At 39.2% G+C, this 24546-nt stretch overlaps 1 pseudogene; it reads right to left on the bottom strand.

Annotated features, from left to right (window-relative positions):
* Positions 1-1829: 1829 nt before the first annotated feature.
* On the bottom strand, positions 1830-4522 carry LOC136154562 (MAGUK p55 subfamily member 7-like; annotated as a pseudogene).
* Between the last annotated feature and the right edge of the window lie 20024 nt (positions 4523-24546).

Here is a 24546-nt window from a genome sequence, read left to right as displayed (position 1 = left end):
CTCCATGGCTGGTTCATGTCAATGTATGACAAAACCCACTTCAATATTGTAAAGTAATTAGCCTCCAACTAATAAAAATAAATGAAAAAAAAATATTTACATGGAATGCTGACCCTGACTTAAAAAGCTACTACTTTAAATTATGACATCTTTACCTACAATTTGTTTTATGAATAGCCTCATATGATAATTTTTAAAAATATGCCTTTCAAATACTTGATAAAAATATATAAAATTTCACTACACTTATTTTTGTTTAAACAGGACATCTAAACACTCTTTACAAATCAAAAGGAAATTTTTTTTTCTGTTTGAAAGTCACAGATGCAATGATTCTGAGTGGCAGGGTCTTACTGCATGCAAGAATGAGACACAAATTCTCTTATACAACTATGCACATTTCTAGTATTTTGAGCTATATAATTTACTCACTGAAGATCACTAGTATCAAAGAAAAATGAGAGATCCCATCTACATATTTACAATATAATGCACCCATGACTGATGCATGTCAGTGTATGGCAAAATCCACTACAATATTGTAAAATAACTAGCCTCCAATTAAAATTAAAATAAATTAATTAATTTTTTTAAAAAGAGTCTTTCTTAAACTACTTTAAAAACAGCAAGATTAGGATGGTATCTGGCCAATGTTAAGAAATAATTTGATGACAAAGAAATAAGTTAACATTACATGAACAGTTTTCTAAAATACATCTCATGCTGCTGCTAAGTCGCTTCAGTCATGTCCGACCCTGTGCGACCCCATAGACAACAGTCCACCAGGCTCCCCTGTCCCTGGGATTCTCCAGGCAAGAATACTGGAGTGGGTTGCCGTTTCCTTCTCATCTTATACATCTTATAGTGCAATTTCAATATGGTGATCAACTGCACATATTTGGGAAAATGATCACATTTTCTTTGACTGTATCAATAACATGTAAAACCTACATTTAGAATAGGATGCATTCTTGTAATCTACTGGGAACATGCAAAGCCAGGTGAGTCCAGAAAGAAAGGTCTGAGAATCTATTAACAAAATTGTCCTTTGTAATCAGTGCTTTTGGGTCTGTAATCACCATTCTAACTATGATTAAGCCATAAGGAAAGGTTTTTAGTTTCATATATAATCATTTTCAAAGCCTACCTTCCCTTATTAAGCATTTGTTGAGTCATTTGTATATGTAATCACAAAGCCTTCTCAAGCTATAACATGAAGGCCACTCACTAAGGCAAATTTTCAGTAATTCCTTTAAAGAGATTCTTGAGGGCACACACTGTGACTACATGTGTCTATGTAAGAGACACGGTTGCACTTTTGGGAGAGTAAGAGGACTCCACCTTAATGCCAATCCAGGTGCATCTACGATGATCCACCCAAAATACACCTAAACTGTCTTGTCTGGAGTTGCTCAACACTGTAAACTTAGCATCTTCAATGGCTAACATGCAAATGCAAAGGCAGCGACCACATCTGAGACCAGCAGAAGCACTGGACACCCATGTATATTCTCTAGCTAACTTTCTCTATAAAAAGTTCAACCTCCTCTTGGAGTTAGAGCTCTGCATTCAAGACAGCCAGAAGGTTCAAAGTTCTGCTCAGAATACAGTACTGAGCACATTTTAATTCTGGATCTCATACTCAAATGCTGTGTTTGAAATAAGACTGTAAAATGAAACAAACAAAACAAATATTCAGTTTTAACCAAGATTGTACATCTCTAACAGTGATATAGATTTAAAAAAACCCTACGACCAAAATGGTAACTGATTTAATCATGAGCTCTACAAAAAAAAATAATAATAATAATTAGGAAAACTTCCCTTAGTTACGAATGTAACCAGTTCACTGGAATCCAATGAGTATCTGTCTCCAACTTGTCAAAAGTTCTTTTCAGATCATTGAAGGCCACAGCAAGATCATCATTTACTATCAATTCAGTCGCTCAGTCATGTCCAACTCTTTGCGACCCCATAGACTGCAGCATGCCAGGCCTCCCTGTCCATCACCAACTCCTGGAGTTTATTCAAACTCATGTCCATTGAGTCGGTGATGCCATCCAAGCATCTCATCCTCTGTCGACCCCTTCTCCTGCCACCTTCAATCTTTCCCAGCATCAGGGTCTTTTCCAATGAGTCACCTCTTCGCATCAGGTGGCCAAAGTATTGGAGTTTCAGCTTCAGTCCTTCCAATGAACATTCAGGACTGATCTCCTTTAGGATAGACTGGTTGGATCTCCTTGCAGTCCAAGGGACCCTCAAGAGTCTTCTCCAACACCACAGTTCAAAAGCATCAATTCTTCAGGGCTCAGATTTCTTTATAGTCCAACTCTCACATCCATACATGACTACTGGAAAAACCATAGCCTTGGCTAGATGGACCTTTGTTGGCAAAGTAATGTCTCTGCTTTTTAATATGCTTTCTAGGTTGGTCACAGCTTTTCTTCCAAGGAGCAAGTGTCTTTTAACTTCAAGGCTGTAGTCACCATCTGCAGTGATTTTGGAACCCAAAAAAATAAAGTTTACCACTGTTTCCACTGTTTCTCCATCTATTTACCATGAAGTGATGGGGCCACATGCCATGATCTTAGTTTTCTGAATGTTGAGCTTTAAGCCATCATTTAACTATAGTTTTGCCATACTGACTCTCCATTATCTGGGCAGATTTAATCATTTCTTGAAAGTCGTCTTCCATAAAGGGCTTCGCAGCACCTTGGTCATCTCTGCTTGAGATAATCTTTGCATTTTTTCTTGTCTCCCTCAAACGCCCTATTGACAGAGGCCTTATAAATATCACATATGGCTTATATTCTAGCATCCTTAAGTGCTTCATTGTATGAGGCTGAACATCCAACAAACTTTGTTTTTAGCCAGGACAGACCAAACTGAGTGTATACTTGTGTAATAGTTGTTTTTATATTCACCATATTCAATAAACTTATTCCTCTCAAACAAATGCTTGGAAATGAAAATATATTCAATACCATCACTCTCCTGGCTTCTTCTTGGTCTGGTGGTATAGGGTACTGTCAGACTGTATTGCTGTGTGTTACTGATCAGCAGCTTTCGTTTCACTTCATTCAAACCTACTCCAACAGGACCAACCAAGACCAACCAAGTCTGTATTTCTCATTCATCTACCGGTGATAGGGTGTTACTTCCTCATACGTGAGCACATTGGCTGTGTCATACTGGTCACTCTTCTTGCACTCACACATGGACTTATTTGTTTTCTTATCTTTCCTACTAAGATGAAAAGTTCTTAAACCAGATGATTTCCTACTGGAAACTTTCAGGGGCTGGACTAATATTTCTGCTCGTCTCAGAGCCAGTCTCCTTTCCTGGAAAGGTTTAGAGGGATTCAGTCCTGCTCTGGGGTTGGCATCTCCTTCATGCTTTGCTTGCTACCACGTTGCGTCATCTTGGCTCATAATCTGAAGAATATCTCCCTTTTTGAAAGAAAGCCCAGCTTCCTTACATGGAATTGCTTTAACTTAATTAGGGTCGTAGTCAAAGACGGCTTTGATAAACATCTTGCCTTCCTTCGATGGTGCCTCTTCTTTGATGCTGTGTATAATCTTAAATGTTATTGCACCCTGAGACTGAGCCAAGATCGAGATTATATCCTGGATCATTACCCTCGACAGGTATCCCATTCGCTTCCCTAAATTCATCGCCAACTTGAATAATACCACTTCTGTCTGCAGCTCATCTTTTCATGATCCTGGCCACCACGATGGCCCCAGTCTGTTCATCCTTTTTAATAGTGACTCCCAATGGTTCTCTATTTTTGACCAGGCAGATGATTTTCACCGAGCCTTCCTCATTGCCAATGTCATCGGGCATAGGAGGCAACACAGGATCATAATTCTTTTGAGCCACAGTGTCATGCACAGAGAGCAAAGCCTTCACCTTGGGTTTGGACAGTAGTTTCTCAGCCCCTCTCAGATCTCATTGTTTATTGGCTTGTTCTGAAGCTCCTCCGCCAGGTCATTGGCCAAGGCTGCCGCTCCCTGGAGGATGGGCATGGGGTTCTGTTTCTCGTAGTAGTGAAGTTTCTCATGAATCTTGACTAGTGAATGCAGGCTTTTTTCACCGAACACATCCCAGAGGAAGGTCGGGTCTTTCTGGCTGTACATGCGTGGCTGCATCTGGGCTGGCAGAGCCACCAACATCTCATAAAGACCTGCATCACTCCCTGAGCTTGTGGACAGAGCGGGAATGATGCTGGCGCCAGCTGGGTGCTGCCAACTCACTCCCCTGGAAGGCGGCCAAGATGCCAACCCCTGCAGCCCCTCCCGGGCTGACTACCAAGGTCTGTGTCCCCGTGCAGGCCATTTCTGCTCCGGGAGGCCATGGCCACGGCAGGAGCACCCTCTCCGGTGTCTGCAGGCCGGGCCGAAGAACCGAGGCTGCAACCGCGGCCACCGCTAAGGACAATCAAGCAGCCTGCGGGTTCAGCGCTGCCGTGGCAGGCGCTGGACTCACGAGCCCAACACTTGTAATTTTCTATCTTTCTCATTTTGGCAGGTGGACTCAAACATTTTTATGTTTATTATTCTCATTGTAACTCTATAGTTGTATCTTTGGGTTTTCTTAGTTGATTAAATACAGATCTTCCTCAGCTTACCATGCAGCTACATCTCACTAAACCCATTATAAGTTGAAGATATTGTTTAGTCAAAAATGCATCTAAGACACCTGAGTTCCAGAACATTTTCACTTAACCTAGCCTACCTTCAGTGTGGTTAGAACACTTATGCTAGCCTACATTTGTTCAAAATAGTCTAACACAAAGCCTATTTTATAATGAAGTATTGAATATCTCTTGTAACTTATTCAATACTGTATTGAAAGTGAAAAACAGAATCGTGTTTGCGTTGTAAGTGTATCAGTTGTTTATCCTTATGATCTCTTGACTGACAGGGACCTGGGGCTGGCTGCCATTGCCCAGCATCATGAAAGCATATCACACCACATATCACTAGCCCAGGAAAAGATCAAAATATAAAATTTGAAGTACAGTTTCTACTCAATGTGTACTGCTTTTGCACCACTGTAAAGTCAAAATATCTTAAGTCTGACCATTGTTAAGTTAGGGACAATCTGTAGTTATTTGGGAATGTGTTTTGCTTTTAATTATAACTAGTTGTGTCTTTTCCTTTCAATTGTTGTTAAGTTTTAGTTTTAGCACATTGTGATCAAATACTGTGGTCTTTATCATCACGGATTTTGGAATTTGTTTTCTTTTAGAATCTAAATGTATGATCAATTTTATAAATGTAAAAAGAGTGGTTGAAAGTAATATATATTCTCTGTAGTCTTTTAAGTTTGCTATGACAGCCTGATTAATATTTAGATCATTTATTGTTCTTTCTACTTAATCTAAGACAGAAAGGGCGGATTAGAGATTTCCACTTCAGTTGTGTTTCTCTCATTTTCTTGGACGTAGCACATGTAGTGCAGCAGCTCTCAAATTTTAGCATGCATAAGAATCGACTGGAGTACTTGTTAAAATGCAAATTTCAGAGCTCTAAAATACATCTGAGGTGACTCCTGGAGTTTGCATTTTTAGTAAGCAAGGACTGACCTTTCAGATACAATAAGGTAGTGTCTCAGTGCTCTTTGAGCCATAAAGACCTAGGTCCAAATCCCATATGTGCTCTTAACAGTGAGTACTTTGAACAATTCATTGAACTTCTCTGTGCTCAGTTTTTTCATCTGTAAAATGGGAATAATTACCATGTCTACCACATTGTGATGTTCTGAACATTAAATTAGTTAATGCATGTGAAAATAGTAGTGCAGAATCTGGCCACACTGTTAATTACTATGTAAGGCTATTCACTGACCATATCCTAGTTTTTCAATGTAAAGTGACTCTGCCTCATTTATTGAATTATTCTTTGATTATTATTCATCACCACCTATATATTATATTTTTCTATTATATCTTTGCTCATTTAAAAAATAGTTTTAACTTCTAAAGCACTTTAGATGTCTCTCATAAGTTGCAAATAGTATTTTCTTATCAATTCAGTCTGAAACTTTATTAAAGGCGTTAACTCATTTACATTTGCTTTATCCTCAATAGCCTCTTTTTGCTTTAATATTTTCATATCTTTATGCTGTTGATTTAATGTACTATATTTTTCTTTGGTTTTTGTTCAGATATTTGGAAGAAATTAAGCATCTTATAAATTTATCTTTGTGTTTAAAATTTATTTTTTTAGATGAAAGTGCTTTTTTAAATTTAGTTTTAATTGGAGGATAATTGCTTTACAATATTGTGTTGGTTTCTGCCATGTATATACCTATATTTATCTTGTCAATGTTAGATATGAAATGGTATTTCTTGATTCTCCTGACACTATCAGTACTGTAAATAGGGTAATGTTTTACGTAGCTAGATATTCATAAGTCTTACCATGAATTTAAAAAATTTAATCAGGAAATATCTGATCTTGTCTAATTATTTTGTATTATATTGACCTTTTTCAGCTCACAGTTTTCTTCTAAACTTTGGTTTTTCATTTTATTAGATCTGTTCTTCATGTAATTGGAAGGTTTTGATCTCCTAGATCAGTTCTCCCTACCTTATTACATTTTTTTTTTCATTCTGGAATAATTTTTTAAAGGCCTTTAGGATTTGACTGTGACCACTAAACAGTATCAAGCTCTCCAGTATTATTTCCATATCCCTTACTGTACTCAAAAGGCAGTTACTCAACCCTCACAAAATATATAACTTATCTCTGATGTAGAATAAAAATAAAATGGATGTAGTGTAAACACAATAAAGTAACTAAATGGACTGAGCTTTGGTGTTTATAAGAACAAAGTTCTAAGTGTCATAAGTCTGCTATATTTTTCTGTCCCTCATTGTGTGCCTATTTGGTGGAAGAACTCTTTCTATATAGATGCCCTGAACTTAGTGTGTATTGCCTGCAGAAACAAGGCCCACAGACTTTGCCTCTGCCTGCTTCTCCAGCTGTATTTTGTTTTACTTCGTAGTCTTGTTATACTGAATTGCTTCTACCCTGTCAAATACTCTATCAGTCAGAATACTTGTGACTTTAGATAGAAAACACCTACTCAAACTAGCTCAAGTAATGAGAATATGAACTAAAACTAGAGGTCCAAAGAATGGAAGGCTCAAAAAAAAAAACAAAAAAAAAGAATGGAAGGCTCTAGATATGATAGAAATCAATTGTCACTCAATTACTACTATGAAATATTTCAATTTATTTCAGTTTTGTGTTAAACTCTCTACAGTTTGGCATGTTAAGGCTGGTGTAGCAAGGGAAATAAGGGTTATAAGTTGTTGCTTTTTTTTTTTTTTTTTTGAAATCACATCCAGCAGGAGAGAGAAAGGAAAATCTCTCCTTGAAGCATGGACTACGTCTTTCCCTTAAAATTGTATTGGGATGAACAAATTAGTAGTCAGCAAGGGAATGCCACACACTAGTTTAAACTAATCAAAATTCTCCTGATTATCCAGAGATCTATTTGGATATCTGAACAAACTTGAAATCATATTCTGGGCAAGAAAAGATATTGAGGCTATGAATCGTATCTACCATGGATGCTGCTCTTTCTGAAATCCCAATCTTTGCACACAGCGTTTCCTCTGCCTGTGATACTTTTTGCCTCCTTCTTTACCTAGCTTGACTTCCCTGGTGGCTCAGGTGGTAAAGTATCTTCCTGCAATGTGGGAGACCCGGGTTTGATCCCCTGAATCAGAAAGATCCCCTGGAGGAGGGCATGGCTGTCCACTTCAGTATTCTTGCCTGGAAAACTCGATGGACGGAGGAGCCTGGCGGGTTACATGAAGTTGCAAAGAGTCAGACACAGCTGAGCAACTAACACTTTCTTTTATTTAGCTTACTTTTACTGTACTTATCTTTTAACTCTCATTTTTTTCCCCTGGTTTTTATTGAGGTATAATTGAGATATAGCACTGTATAAGTTTAAAGTACATAGCATCATGATTTGACTCACATATATTATGAAATGATTACTACAATGTTTAGTTAATATTCATCATCTCATATAGATACAGAATTTTTTAATAAGAGGTTTTTATTTATTTATTTTTGGAAATACTGGGTCTTTGTTGCATGTGTAGGCTTTTCTCTAGTTGTGGCAAGCAGGGACTACTCTCTAGTTGCCGTGGGTGAGCTTCTCATTGCGGTGGCTTCTCTTGTTGGGGACCATTGGTCTAGGGCACACAGGCTTCATTAGTTTTGGCACATGGACTCAGTAGTTGTGGGTCCTGGGCTCTGGAGCACAGGCTCAATAATTGTGGCACGTGGGCTTATTAGTTGCTCTGTGGCATGTGTGATCTTCCCGGATCAGGGATCGAACCCATGTCTCCTGCACTGGCAGATGGATTCTTTACCATCTGAGCCACTGGGGAAGCCCTCATATAGGTACAAAATTTTTAAAAAGAGAAAAAAAAGGAATTTTTCTTTTTGTGATGAGAACTCTTAGGATATACTATCTTAAAAATTTTCATATACCCTGTAGCAGTGTTAACTGGAGAAGGAAATGGCAACCTACTCCAGTATTCTTGCCCGGAGAATCCTGTGGATGGAGGATCCTGGTGGGCTGCTGTCCATGGGGTCCCACAGAGTCGGACACGACTGAAGCGACTTAGCAGCAGCAGCAGCAGCAGTGTTTACAGTCATTAGGTTGTACATCACATTGCCAGAATGTATTTATCTTATAACTGGAAGTCTGTACCGTTTCACTGCCTTCATCCAATTCCCCTACCCTTCCACCATCCATATTTCTGATAACCTACAAATCTAGTCTCTTTTTCTATGAGTTTGTTTTTTCATTCTTCCTCTCTTTTTTTAAGAAAATTTTTTTATATTTCACGTACAGTATTTTTCACTTAGCATAACGCCCTCAAGTTCCACCCATGCTGTCACAAATGACAGGATTTCTTCATTTTTAAGAGCTGAACAATGTTTCCATTGAATATACATACTACAACATCTTTATCCATTCATCCATTGAGAAACACTTAAGTTGTTTCCATGTGCTGGATATTTTAAATAATTCTGTTACCATGATGGTGCAGATATCTTTCCACACAGTGCTTTTGTTTCCTTCAGACATATTCCCAGAAATGGAAATGCTGAATCATATGATAGTTTTGTTTTTTTATTATTTCTTTGAGGAAACTCCATACTATTCTCCATAGGAGCTGAACCAATTTACAATCCCACCAACAGTGCCCAAGTGTCCCTTTTACTCCATATCTTTGCCAACACTTGTTATTTCTTGTCTTTTTGATAATAGCCATTCTGACAGATGGCTTTCCTGATAACTCAGTTGGTAAAGAATTCATGTGAAATGCAGGAGACCCCGATTCAATTCCTGGTGTTGGGAAGATCCCCTGGAGAAGGGATAGGCTGCCCACTCCAATATTTGTTGGCTTCCCTTTTGGCCTAGCTGGTAAACAATCTGCCTGCAATGTGAGAGACCTGGGTTTGATCCCTAGGTTGGGAAGATCCCGTGGAGAGGGGAAAGGCTACCCACTCCAATATTCTGGCCTAGAGAACTCCATGGACTGTATAGTCCATGGGGTCACAAAGAGTCTGATGCAACTAAGTGACTTTCACCTTCACTTTCATTCTGACAGATGTGAGGTGATACCTCATTGAGGTTTTGATTTGCATTTCTCTAATATTTAGGGATATTTATCCTCTTTTCATGTACCGGTTTTTGGTTTTTTGGAAGTTGAGTTGTGCTAGTTCTTTATATATTTTGAACATCAACCCTTTAATAGATATATCATCTGCAAATATCTCCTCCCATTCAGTTAGTTACTTTTCCATTTTGTTGGTTATTTCTGTTGCTGTATAGAAGCTTTTTAGTTTGATATAGTCTCACTATATGTATTTTCTATTTTGTGGCTTGTGCTCATAGGTATCATATCCAAAAAATCATTGCCAAACCCATGTCAAACAGCTTCTTTCCTATCATTTTTTAGGAGTTTTATGTTTTTTCAGTCTTTCATTTCATATTTAATCTACTTAGAGTTAGTTTTTGTAAGTGGTGTAGGGTAGGGGTTTCATTCTTCTACATGTGAATGTACTACATGTGAAACTACTATTTATCATCAGTAGTAGTTATTATACTGCACAATGCTCCCTACAAATGAAAACATGGCAAAGGAAAGAAGTGAATTGTATCCCAACTGAGCAACCTGTCTTCACTCTGTGTCTACTCCTGGGACTGGTGATATTTTTTAAGAAAACCTAAATCCAATCATTATCTGAGCTATTATCTTGCTCAAAATCCTTTTATGACATCTTATTGCTCTAAAATTATTAATGTGGTTCAAAATGTTCAGCAGACAACTATTCATGACATGACCTCTACCTACCTCTTAAGCCTAGTTTTATGTAAGTCAGGCTATTTCTCAAGTTATTTTTTGTGAATATACATTTTTCTGAAAACTCATCTATTCTGTCTAAAATTCTAATTCCCCCTCTGCAACTGCTTCCATCTTGGTACCTTTGCATTTGTTGTTCCCTTTCCTTGGAATATTCTTCACCTCTACTCTTCTCAGCTCCCCACTTCCCTCTATGCTGAGTCAACTTCAATCCATCTATTAGGTATTAGTGTAATTTCTCAGGGAGATCTGACTTGATCTCTCACTGTCATTTCAATATTCTTCATCTATGCTTTCATAGCACCCAGTACTTTATCACTTATTATATGATTATTATATTGAAACAAATTAATTACTTAATATCCCCAGTAGGTAGAATACAGACTCCCTGAGGACATGAACTTTGCTTATAGTATTCAACATTGTACTTAAAATGCTTTCAACAGTGCCTGGCACATGGTGGGAAGAATTATTGAATTAATCTTTTGGCCTTATATCTTTTGCAAATAAGTCAGGAACCAAGGCAGAGCTAGGGCTCCCTATGCAGTGTATAGCTGGCATTATGCTAGCTTTACTACCTTTCATGAATCAAATTTGTAGACTGGGATCACAATTCACATTTGATTCTAATGCATATTTGAGTTTATAAAAAAGCAACATCTTTCTGAGTAATTGGACCTTGAGTTTTCTGATATTGATAGGCTCTGACTTTTTCTTTTTTTGACGTGCCATTTGTCAGAAATAGGGCACAGAGTTGCCTTGTTAGTCTGGGGCAGTTCAAGCATGCTTAAGTCCCTGAGCTTTTTATGAACATGGCTATGACTACAGATCATGGATATAGTCTACCATAATAGTCCTTATGTGTGCTTTTAACAGCAAATACACCATTCTAGTTGCACTTATTTGAGTTTATTACTATCTCACTTACATATTTTTCTATAAGTGAACACATAAAATTATAAGAAGTAGAAAATGTTCTGAATTTTTCCCTCCTTAAAACAATGAATTAATGAAAACATTCAATCTTGCTTGATTGGCCAGTTAGCCTATGTTATTTTTATTCCATATTCACAAGCTTTTATTGAGCAGCCTAGCACTTAATCCTCTTTAGGTGAAAGTAGTATAAGATATGGTCTTTGTCTTCAACAAGTTCACCACCTAGTAAACGTAATCAGGTGCAACTTTCCAAGTAAATAATTTTATACCTTACATCCTCCTAAGACTATCAGCCATCAATATAGATTGATAAATCTGCTTTTGTACTGTAGTCCAGTAATGTGATTAATGGATACATGTGTATAATTTTAAAATGTTAAGTTTGTTTAAGGACAACAGATATAGAAAACCATCTATGCAAAAGCAAGAGAATTCCAGAAAAATATCTACTTCTGCTTCACTGTCTACACTAAAGCCTTTGACTTTGCTGTGTGGCTCACAACAAACTGAAAAATTCTTAAAGAGATAGGAATACCAGACCACCTTACCTGCCTCCTGTGAAACCTGTATGCAGGTCAAGATGCAGCAGTTAGAACTGGACATGGAACAGTGAACTGATTCCAAATTGGGAAAGGAGTATGTCAAGGCTATATGTTGTCACTGTGCTTATTTAACTTACAAGCAGAGTGCATCATGAGAAATGCCAGGCTGAATGAAGCACAAGCTGGAATCAAGATTGCTGGGAGAAATATCAATAACCTCAGATATGCAGATGACACCACACTTATGGCAAAAAGTAAAGAAGAACTGAAGAGCCTCTTGATGAAAGTGAAAGAGGAAAATGAAAAAGTTGGCTTAAAACTCAACATTCAGTTTTTTATTTCTTTCATCAGTGTTGAAACATGTATATTATCAAGTGTGAAACAGATCACCAGTCCAGGTTGGATGCATGAGACAAGTGCTCGGGGCTGGTGCACTGGGATAACCCAGAGGGATGGGATGAGGAGGGAGGTGGGAGGGGGGTTCAGGATGGGGAACACATGTAAATCCATGGCTGATTCATGTCAATGTATGGCAAAAACCACTACAATATTGTAAAGTAATTAGCCTCCAACTAATAAAAATAAATGAAAAAAAAAAGAGAGAGAGAGACACTAGGAAAAAAAAAAAAAAACAACTCATCATTCAGAAAACTAAGATCATGGCATCTGGTCCCATCACTTCATGGCAAATAGATGGAGAAACAGTGGAAACAGTGAGAGACTATTTTCTTGGGCTCCAAAATCACTGCAGATGGTGACCACAGCCATGAAATTAAAAGACACTTGCTCCTTGGAAGAAAAGGTATGAAAAACCTAGACAATGTATTCAAGAGCAGAGATATTACTTTACTGACAATGGCCCATCTAGTCAAAGCTATGGTTTTTCCAGTAGTCATGTATGGATGTGAGAGTTGGACCCTTAAGAAGTCTGAGCACCGAAGAATTGATACTTTTGAACTGTGGTGCTGGAGAAGACTCATGAGAGTCCTTGGACTTCAAGGAGATCAAGGTAGTATATCCTAAAGGAAATCAACCCTGAATATTCATTGAAAAGACTGTTCTGAAACTGAAGCTTCGATACTTTGGCCACCTGATGCAAAGAGCCGACTCACTGGAAAAGACCCTGATGCTGGGAAAGATTGAGGGAAGGAGGAGAAGGGGATGACAGAAGATGAGACAGTTGGATGGCATCTCTGACTTGATGGACATGAGTTTGAGCAAGCTCCAGGAGATGGTGAAAGACAGGGAAGCCTGGCGTGCTGCAGTCCATGGGTTCACAAACAGTTGGACATGACTGAGTGACTAAACAACCTCAATGTTCATCGCAGCACTGTTTATAATTGCCAGGACATGGAAGCAACCTAGATGCCCATCAGCAGACGAATGGATAAGGAAGCTGTGGTACATATACACTATGGAATATTACTCAGCCATTAAAAAGAATTCATTTGAATCAGTTCTAATGAGATGGATGAAACTGGAGCCCATTATACAGAGTGAAGTAAGCCAGAAAGATAAACACCAATACAGTATACTAACGCATATATATGGAATTTAAAAAGATGGTAATGATAACCCTATATGCAAAACAGAAAAAGAGACACAGATGTTACAGAACAAACTTTTAGACTCTGTGGGAGAAGGCGAGGGTGGGATGTTCAGAGAGAACAGCATTGAAACAAGTATACTATTAAGGGTGAAACAGATCACCATCTCAGCTTGGATGTATGAGACAAGTGCTCAGGGCTGGTGCACTGGGAAGACCCAGAGGGATGGGATGGAGAGGGAGGCAGGAGGGGGGATCAGGATGGGGAACACATGTAAACCCATGGCTGATTCATGTCAATATATAGCAAAAACCACTACAATAAAAAATTTTAAAAAATAATAATAAAAATTAAAAAATAGAAGATAAAGCAGCAAGAACCTGCACGGATGTAAAGACTTCCCATTTATGTCAGTTTGACATAGTGACTTACAACTGCTGATGACAATATAGTCTGAGGAATCTTGTTAAGTGTGAGCCACCCATCTTTATTCTGTGTGTCTGTGAACTGTCCCACCCACACCCTCTTCCCTTAATTGTTATAGAAACTATGGTCACTGGTCTGCATTCTCCGCAAGTGCAAGTAAAAGGGGTAAAAAAAAAACCCTGTTGTATTTCTATTGTTTAGAGATAAGGGTGGAGAAGGAAGTGGCAACCCACTCCAGTGTTCTTGCCTGGAGAATCCCAGGGACGGGGGAGCCTGGCGGGCCACCGTCTCTGGGGTCACACAGAGTCAGACATGACTTAGCAGCAGCAGCAGCAGAGGTAAGGGTTGTCAATTTCAAATCAGTTTCCCCACAAGTAGCAACTCTCACAAGGCCTAAAGACAAGGTCTGTTGTATGTTTTTCAAGTCAGAGGATGACTTTTTCTTTTTCCTATAAAGGAACACATAGTAAATATTTTAAGCTTGTAGGCCATACATCAGTAAATGTGGCTGTGCTTAAATAAAACTTTATTTACAAAAGGATGTGGTGGCTGGATTTGGTCCATTGGTCATAGTTTGAGGACCCCATGACCCTAGTCCTGGAAGTAGCATTCAGTTGTAGCACACAGCCTGTGAGGCCATACTGTACAGTCGTTCTCTATCCCAAGACATGTTCTAGGAACAGTAATTTCTGAAACTGTTGAACTAACCTTACCTTCTTTGCAAAACTGCATAAAATCTATGCAGGACCCCAATTCTATAATGTAGCTTGCGTGGGTCAGGAAATTCAGTTTAAGATGAGAACTGAGTCAACTAATAATTGACAAGAGTGTCAAGAATACTTTACGGAGGCAAGAAATTGCCTCTTCAATAAGCAACTTTAAGAAAATTTAAGACTTAAAACAAAGCTTTTTTGCTTATATGTAAATCACTTCATGGCAAATAGATGGGGAAACAGTGACAGACTTTATTTTGGGGGGCTCCAAAATCACTGCAGATGGTGACTGCAGCCATGAAATTAAAAGGTGCTTACTCATTGGAAGAAAAGCTATGACCAATCTAGACAGCATATTAAAAAGCAGAGACATTACCTTGCTAACAAGGTCCATCTAGTCAAAGCAATGGTTTTTCCAGTAGTCATGTATGGATGTGAGAGTTGGACTATAAAGGAAGCTGAGCACTGAAGAATTGATGCTTTTGAACTGTGGTGTTGTAGAAGACTCTTGAGAGTCCCTTGGACAGCAAGGAGGTCCAACCAGTCCATCCTAAAGGAAATCAGTCCTGAATATTCATTGGAAGAACTGATGTTGAAGCTGAAACTCCAATACTTTGGCCACTCATGCAAAGAACTGACTCATTGGCAAAGAACCTGATGCTGGGAAAGATTGAAGGCGGAAGGAGAAGGAGATGACAGAGGATGAGGAGGTTGGATGGACTCAATGGACTCAAACTCAATGGACATGAGTTTGAGTAAACTCCAGGAGTTGGTGATGGACAGGGAGGCCCGGTGTGGTGCAGTCCATGGGGTCAACAAAGAGTTGAACATGACTGAACGACTGAACTGAACTGAACTGAACTGATCTTAACGGGTAGACTCTACTCCATGTCGTTTTCATTCCAGAACTCAAGCTGACAGAAGTCGTCATCTAGAGTGTTACCTATTGCTGGGACATTCACTTGGGTTACTTACATCAGATAGCACACTCCCTCCTAGAGCTTCCACCTAGAAGTGATACATATTACTTCTCTTATCAAGGAGAAATGTAGTCCTATAACATGATTGAAAAGAGGAGAATGAAATTATTGTGATCAAAAGACAATCTACAGAATGAGAAAAAAAATTGCAAATCATGTATCTGTTGAGTCTAGTATCCAGGATATATATGTAAATCTTAAAACTCAACAGTAAAAGAGACAACCCAGTTCAAAAATGAGCTGAGGACTTTAGTAGACATATTTACAAAGAAGATATATAAATGGCCAACAAAAACATGAAAAGATACTCAATATCATTAGTCACTAGGGAATGCAAAACAAACCACAGTGAGTTACTATTTCACACCCACTAAGATAGCTAAAGGGCTTCCCTTATAGCTCAGTTGGTAAAGAATCTGCCTGCAATGCAGGAGACCTGGGTTCAGTTCCTGGGTCAGGAAGATCCCCTGGAGAAGGAAATGGCAACCCACTCCAATATTCTTGGCTAGAGAATCCCATGGATAGAGGAGCCTGGCAGGCTACAGTCAATGGGGTCGCAAGAGTCAGATATGACTTAGTGACTAAATCACCATCAAGATAGCTAAAAAAAAAAAAAAAAAAAAAGTTAAAAATTAAAAAAATAACTAGTGTTGGTGAGGATGTGGAGAAATTGGAACCCTCATATACTGCAAGTGGGAACATAAAGTGGCTTAGCTATATTGTTCCTCAACAAGTTAAATATAGGATTACCACATCACCCAGCAATTTCACTCGGGTTTCATACTCCAAAGAATTTAAAACAGGTATTCAAATACTATAAACGAATTCACAGCAGCACTGTTCACAATAGCCAAAATATCCATCAGATGATGGATAAACAAATTCTGGTAAATATACATAATGAAATATTATTTAGCCATAAAAAGGTATAAAGTACTGATGCATGATGCAACATGGATGAACCTTGAAAACATGCTAAGTGAAATAAGCCAGACATAAAAGGTCACCTATTGTGTTATTCCATTTATATGTATTATTCCATTTTTATGAAACATCCAGGATAAATAAATTCGTAAGAGATAGAAAGCAGATCGATTATTGTCAGAAGCTTGGGGGATAAGAGAGTGGAGAATAATGACTTAATTGGTAAAGGGTTTCCTTTTGAGGTGATGAAAATGTTTTCAAACTAGATAGAGGTCATGGTTGCACAACACTGAAATGTACTAAATGCCACTGAATTATTCACTTTAAGATGATTAATTTTGTGTTACATGAATTTCCCCTCAATTAAAAAGAAAGTATTTACAACAAGAACTAATGACTACCACACCTCTTTCTAAAAATCTGTCATGAGGGAGCTTGTAGGATATTTTGAAATATTTATTTAAGGTACAAAAATACATTTTAGAATATAATATGATTCTTTGGGAGTTGCTTTCTTTTAACTATAATCTCCATCTTCCTTAGTAGTGCTATGACAATATCAGATATTTTCCAACATACTTACATATTTTAACTTTCTCTCCACAAAGGTCATAATCAGCAAGAAACTCTGACAAAGATCTACTCCCTGATGATCATTAGGTTTTCCCTTTTCCTTTTGTATAGAGATAAGGCATGTCTGCCATCTGAATATTTAAGAGCCAAAGTTAGCAGAGTATTTGTTATAATTGTTCAAGAGGAATCAGCTTTTAGTAGGGGTCAAAATGATCAGAATCTTCAGATCTGGCTCAAAGTGCTTATTCTGTGTTTTTTAATGACATATTGGCCAGCCCTGAAAAGAATCCATCAAAGTGGCTAAGAAATAAAGAAGGTTAGGTATGCTTACTAAGGAAAGGAGAACAGGCACCATTACCATTTCAGGCTGCAGAGTTCATGCTATTCAGACCTTAATATGCTTGCTGATTAAGAGCATGTTGATAAAAATCTGATCGCTCAAGGTCACTCGGGATTGTACTTTCTGCCCAGAGATGGTTTCACGGTGTGGTCAAGTGATGAAATTCAAATTTTTTTATTTGCAAAATAAAATGAAAGATATTTAAATTGTTAGAGCAGGTCAAAATAATTTATCTAATGGTTCCCCAAACAGTCACTGTCCTTTGTAATCTAAGTTGACACTGCTGACAATGGTGTTTTCTATGTCAGACTTCTCTACCTCAGCAAACAATACACAAAGAATCACTCCAGTGGTATGGCCAGCACACCCGCCCTTTCATCTCTGACCAGCCTCATGCAGAGCATTATGGATGTTCGAGAGCAACTGGGTCCAACAAAGGTGTAGATAAAGCAATAGGTGGTAATTTCGCTTTGGTGCAGAACACTAAAGGCACGAAGACATGGGAATAGGCTACGATATCAGAAAAGGGGAGGAAGAAAAAGAGACAGACAGGCTTGTCTGAAGAAATTTTTTGAAATTTTGAAAATTTTACAGTGAGATTAAAAATTTTGTTTCCACTTCTTATTGGCTATATCACCTTTATCACTTACTTTACCTTTTGGTGCCTCAGTTTCTTCATCTATAAAATAGAGGAAATAGTACCTACCTCATTAGGTTGCCATGAGGAAGAAATGAAGTCAATTCATGTGAAATGCTTACAACAATGATTCTCAATCTTTTGCGGGCATCACAATCACCTGGAGGGGCTTGCTAAAACAGAGTGCTGGTTCCCACCCCCTGACTTTCAGATTCAGTGGCTCTGGGATGGGGCCAGAGACAGCACCCTTCTAACAAGTTTCCAAATGATTCTGAAGCCTCTGGTCTGGGGAACCACACTTTGCAAACCACCATATTAGAATGATGCTTGGCATGTGGTATGTTAGGAATTACTGTTTTATAAAGTTACAATTTATTAAGCATTTACTGCTTGTCCAGTACTGTGGAGAGTATGTGTATTGCCTCACTTAGGCATTACAACAGCAATCTGAGAAGATGCTGTGACCAGCAGATGATTGACAGGAAGAATGAACACCCAAAGTAGTTGGGGAAATTGACCGAGACCTCATAGTTTATAAATGGAAGAGATGCAAATTAACTCAGACTGACTCTAGAGATCATGTAGCTGATGGCTCCAATCTGGTAGTGCCTTCCATCTCAATAGGGCCTTGACTCTGCCCCAGGTACTTTTGTGGTGGTCTGTTTGGTAGCACCAAGGAAACATTCTCCTTGCCAGGCTGCACTAGACCTTTCAAAATGTCTGTTTATTCTTCTCTATCAACCTCCACCCTTATCTTCTTCATCTGTTAATCCCAATCAAGGAGCATTTTCCCAGTCATCACAGTCTATATCTAGAATGCCCTCCAATACAAATGTATCCTATTTTCTATTTTTCATCAATACATAGCTCAGATGTCATCTTTAGAATCTGTTACCTGATCATTTCTTTCCTTCTCTCTCCCCTCCCCATCTCTCTCTTTCTCCTCCCCACCTTGCTCTTTTTTTCTCTCTTTCCATCCCTCTCTCTCAACCTAAGAGTTGATTGTAGTCTTTTCTGAGAATGTAGTATAGTGAATAAGATTACAGGACTGGATTTGAATTCTAAGTCTACCTCTGCTCCTTACTAGCTGTCTGACCTTGAACAAGTTACTTAACCTCTCTGGGCTTTAGTCTCCTCATCTCTAAAATGCTGATACTGATAGTGCTTACCTTTGGATTGTTGAGGACTCAATTAGCTTATTTATGTAAAATACCTAATACAATTTAGAGGATATATACTCTGATATCGGCTTCCCAGGTTGAGCAATGATAAAGAATCCACCTGCCAATGCAGGAGACTCGGGTTCCATCCCTGGCTCAGAAAGATCCCCTGGAGAAGGAAATTGCAACCCACTCCAGTATTCTTGCCTGAAGAATTCCTTGAACAGAGGAGCCTCATGGGCTACAGTCCATGGGGTAGCAAAGAGTCAGACACAACAGCACGCACCATGCATTCACTGTGATATACAGAAAATACTCAATAGTAGTTATGATACTCTTCATACTATCTTTGTAATATTGCTGTTGTTTAGTCATTAAGTCATGTCTGACTCTTCGCAACCCCATGGACTGTTGCCTTCCAGGATCCTCTGTCCATGGGATTTCCCAGGCAAGAATACTGGAATGGTTTGGTAATTCCTTCTCTAGGGACTCTTCCCAACCCAGGGATGCAACCCATGTCTCTTACATCTCCTGCACTGCAGGCAGATTCTTTACCCCTGAGCTACCAGGGAAACCCATCTTTATAATATAGTCCATACCTAAAGTTTTTCACACTGTATTATAAACCACTTGATTCTGTACTCATGCCATTTACTGGGCTAGGAGTTCCCTGAGAAGCTTTTTACCTCTGCAGTCTCTCCACCAATTGTACTCAAAGTGTGGTCTCTGCTTGTAACCCACTGCTTGGGTTTGTGACCTAGGTCATGAGCCTGAGTTCACTGCTCACTGGGACCCCATTTCTTTGACTCCAGGCCATATACTTCCATCAGCTCTCCCAGCACAGTGTGATTCCCTAAGGATGCTGTAAAGGGGAAGGTTTGGTTTGTTTTTTTTTTTTTTTCTTCTTTTTTTTTTAATTTTTAATATTTATTTTTTTAACACCAAAAGCATTTTGTATTGGGATGTAGCCAATTAATAATGTTGTGATAGTTTCAGGTGAGCAGTGAAGGGACTCAGCCATACATATACATGTATCCCCAGGGCTTGTAAAAACACAGATTGCTGGGCCCCTCTCCTGGATTTTGCTTTTTAACTAGTGATTTTCACAGTGTGGTCCTTGAATCAGCAGCATCAGCATCACCTGGGAACTTGGTAGATCAGAAACTCCAGGAGAGGGGCCCAGCAATCTGTGTTTTCACAAGCCCTGGGCTGAAGTGTGAGGACTGTTCTCCCCTGCCAAGCTTAAAAACGTGTGATTTCTTAAGGGTCTATTTGCTTTCTTTTTTAGTTACAAAGCCTAGTATCTTTGAGATTTCTCCAGGGACATACTCTACTAACATCCCAGTGAACTAGACATTACTGGACTTGGAATTCATATCAAGGTTATGAGGAGAAAAAAATACAGATCTCAATATTGTGTGTAATATTCTTAAATTCACTGAACATCGGGCAAGCTGACATTTTCTAAATCTATGCCATTCCTAAGAGGAAAATATAATTTTTAGCCATCCTTATCACAATTAATAAAGCATCAAAAGACTTAAGAAAAATAAGCTTCTCTTAACAATGACAACAACAACAAAACACCTTCTTTTATGCTAAGCTAAGACAATTTCCCATTGTTTTCAAGATATCTCTTAATCACTTATTTAACTCCTCTATTGAATTGCACTGCCTGTTTATGCATACACACAATTACTGACAACTGTAGAGAATTTTAACTCCTTGAGAGGTTTCCAGAGGCAAATCCTTAGTGGAAGAACAAAAGTGGCAACTTTATCAAAATGCTGTAGACTTCATTTCCACACTGCAGTATATTCAGGACTCTTAATAGTTCCTCAAAATTATTACCACATGCTTTGTTTGCATAGATCTTAACAAGAGTCTGGGTTGGTGAGGCAACAAAAGCTTACTTTGGGGGATACTTCAGAGAACACTGAATAGGGAGTTAGGACACTGGATTGTACCCCAAGCCCCCTGCACACTAGCTATGCGACCTTGAGCAAATCACCCCTCTTCTCTGCTGCATTTCCCCATCTATAAAATAGATGAGAGATTTGGACCATGTGATGTTAAGTTTCCAGATGGGCTGAAAGTCAAGATTTAAAATTAAAATGATAGTAAAAAAAAAAAAAAAAAAAACCCTAAGCTCACCTTCTTGTAACTTGCAACTGTAGGAACTGTAGGAACCCAACTCTATACAGGTCTTGCTAAGGGCTGTGTCGAAGCCACTGAAGACAACATAGTCATCATCAGACTGATGAAGCTGGATGCTTGCCAAGCTTAGCCTACTTCTTGATTGCAGGTTGAATAAACACCAGACCCAAGGAAGGTGGCTCAGTGGTAAAAGAATCTACCTGCCAATGCAGGAGATGCAGGTTTGATCCCTGGGTCAGGAAGATCCCCTGGAGGAGGGAATAACAACTCATTCAGGTATATTTGCCTGGAGAATCCCATGAACAGAGGAGCCGGGCGGACTACAGTCCATGGGGTCATAAAAGAGTCAGACATGACTTAGCAAGTAAACAAGGGCCCCTCCTAGATTCATTCTCCTTTTAAGGACCATTCAGACTCATGCTGTTTATTTTATTTTATTTTTTTTCATGCTGTTTAATTTCTAACCCCCTTCCAAGAAATTCTGATCGCCTCCTTGTGTCTAGCACTCTTGGACATCTCTTTTTGGTGTTAGTAACTGTGTCACCAGAGTTGCAAAAGTAGCATGATTCTTCCGTGGGTTCATGTAGAGTTCTGTAGGGCTTCCTAAGGCAGCTCTAGGCTTGGTGTACCAACTCTCTTTTCTCTTAACTCAGGCCATTCTGCTTTAGAGGATGCTGCCATCTCAAAGGAACTTCCCAGGTGGAGCTAGTGGTAAAGAAACCACCTGCCAATGCAGGACACATAAGAGATGCCAGTTTGATCCCTGGGTCAGGAAGATCCCCTGGAGGAAGGCATGGCAAACTACTCCTGTATTCTTACCTGGAGAATCCCATGGACAGAGGAGGCTGGAGGGCTACAGTCCATGGGGTCACAAAGAGTCAGAAACAACTGAAGCAACTTATCACGCACACATGCCCTCTCAAAGGCTTTGTGAAGTAGGGACATACTTTAGAGCCTTTTAGGTGTCAAAGAGTGATCCAGAAAATATCTTTGACTGTGGAAAACTTGTAGATCATTGAGTATGTAAAGGGAAGTCTTATAGTTTTAAGTCAGTCAGTCACTTCAGTCGCTCAGTTGTGTCTGACTCTTTGTGACCCCATGGACTACAGCACGTCAGGCTTCCCTGTCCATCACCGACTCCCGGAGCCTACTCAAACGCATGCCCATTGGGTTGGTGATGCCATCCAACAATCTCATCCTCTGTTGTCCCCTTCTCCTACCACCTTCAATCTTTCCCAACATCAAGGTCTTTTCAAAAGAGTCAGTTCTTTGCATCAGGTGGCCAAAGTATCGGAGTTTCAGCTTCAACATCAGTTCTTCCAATGAATATTCAGGACTGATTTCCTTTAGGATGGACTGGTTGGATCTCCTTGCAGTCCAAGGGAATCTCAAGAGTCTTCTTCACACCACAGTTCAAAAGCATCAATTCTTTGGTGCTCAGCTTTCTTTATAGTCCAGCGCTCATCCATACAAGACTACTGGAAAAACCATAACTTTTACCAAACGAACCTTTGTTGGTAAAGTAATGTCTTTGCTTTTTAATATGCTTTCTAGGTTGGTCATAGCTTTTCTTCCAACGAGCAAGTGTCTTTTAATTTCATGGCTGCAATCACCATCTGCAGTGATTTTGGAGCCCCCCCAAAATAAAGTCTCTCACTGTTTCCATTTTTTCCCCACCTATTTGCCATGAAGTGATGGGACCGCATGTCATGATCTTAGTTTTCTGAATGTTGAGTTTTTTTTTCTTGAACATTGAGTTTTAAGCCAACTTTTTCACTCTCCTCTTTCACTTTCATCAAGAGGCTCTTTAGTTCTTTGCTTTCTGCCATAAGGGTGGTGTCATCTGCATATCTGAGGTTACTGATCTTTCTCCCAGCAATCTTGATTTCAACTTGGGTTTCATCCAGCCCAGCATTTCATATGATGTACTCTGCATAAAAGTTAAATAAGCAGGGTGACAATATGCATATTAATCTAATTGTCTTCATGGTAATAAGTTTTTCTTCATTCTTAATTCTTCATTTCTTCATTCTTAATAAGTTTTTCAGAAACAGTGACCAAAGTAAGAGAGAGCTTCTGAGTCACTCCCAAGAAAGGTAGTGATATATCAACCCATTCTCCACAAAAACCAACCTTTAAAAACTTTGTATTCGGTAGTGCTGACAAAGCTATGCTAGAGACATGTCAAAAATTGCAATATGCTGCAACGTTAATTGGCTCATTCTAAAGAATTTTCTATTGCTGCCTGAACTTCTAAATGTTTGTTTGGGTTCACAGTTATAAGTGTGATGGCCTCCTGATTTAGCCTGCCTGATTTTGGATCATTACCCTTATTTTACTGTTGGTTTTCATATTTCAATTCCGATGAGTTTTTTTAAGCTAGTAAATACTAAAGCAGCCTCAAGATGAACATAAGCATCTGAGTGCCCCGGGATCTGGCAGTTAGACAAACAAATACAGTCTAAGCAGATGCTTGAACAGCCAGGGGAGGCCTTAGGCAGAACAGAGTACTCAGACTACAGGAGATGCTGGCAGAGCCCAGAGACCATCATTTCCTAGCTTGTAAGCTGCCTAATCCCCCAAAATTATGCCTCCAGCTTGGGGAGTTTTATTTCAGGTCTCAAAGTACCTTCTAGTAGCTTTGCCTCACTCCTTCCAAACTTCTGCCTGAAATGATCCATCCCTCAGAGACTAAGGCCAAGAAAACCCCACGGGGAAGCACAAACTCAAAGCAACAGAAGTGAAATCCCCAAAGTTCTAAAAACACTTCCATGAATTTTAAAAGAAGAGTTAGCATTTGTAGAGCACTTCTGATTTGCCAGCCACTGTGCCAAGTACTTTACTGGAATTATTTAATTTAATCCCCCACAATAGTCGAGGAGGGGAGACAGTATGATTTCCTCACAGGATAGCAACAGGAAAAAACTCAGGCTGAGGGAAGTTAAGAGACTTGCCTAAGGTCCCAGAGGTGATAAGGGATGGAACTAGAATTTGGAGTCAAACAGCCTGACAAGGGGGCCCAGGTTCCTAACCCCTACATTATGCTGGGTGCAGTGGGAGAGGGGGAGAAGCAGGCTTCCCAGGTGGCTCAGAGATATAGAATCCACCTGCAATGCAGGAACCACAGGAGACGTGGGTTCAGTCCCTGGGTAGGGAAGATCCCCTGAAGGAGGGCATGGCAAACCACTCCAGTATTCTTGCCT

This window comes from Muntiacus reevesi, chromosome X (genome assembly GCF_963930625.1).
Source record: "Muntiacus reevesi chromosome X, mMunRee1.1, whole genome shotgun sequence".
Taxonomy (NCBI): domain Eukaryota; kingdom Metazoa; phylum Chordata; class Mammalia; order Artiodactyla; family Cervidae; genus Muntiacus; species Muntiacus reevesi.
Note: the sequence above shows the minus strand (reverse complement) of the source record. Positions and strands in the feature narration are given on the sequence as shown.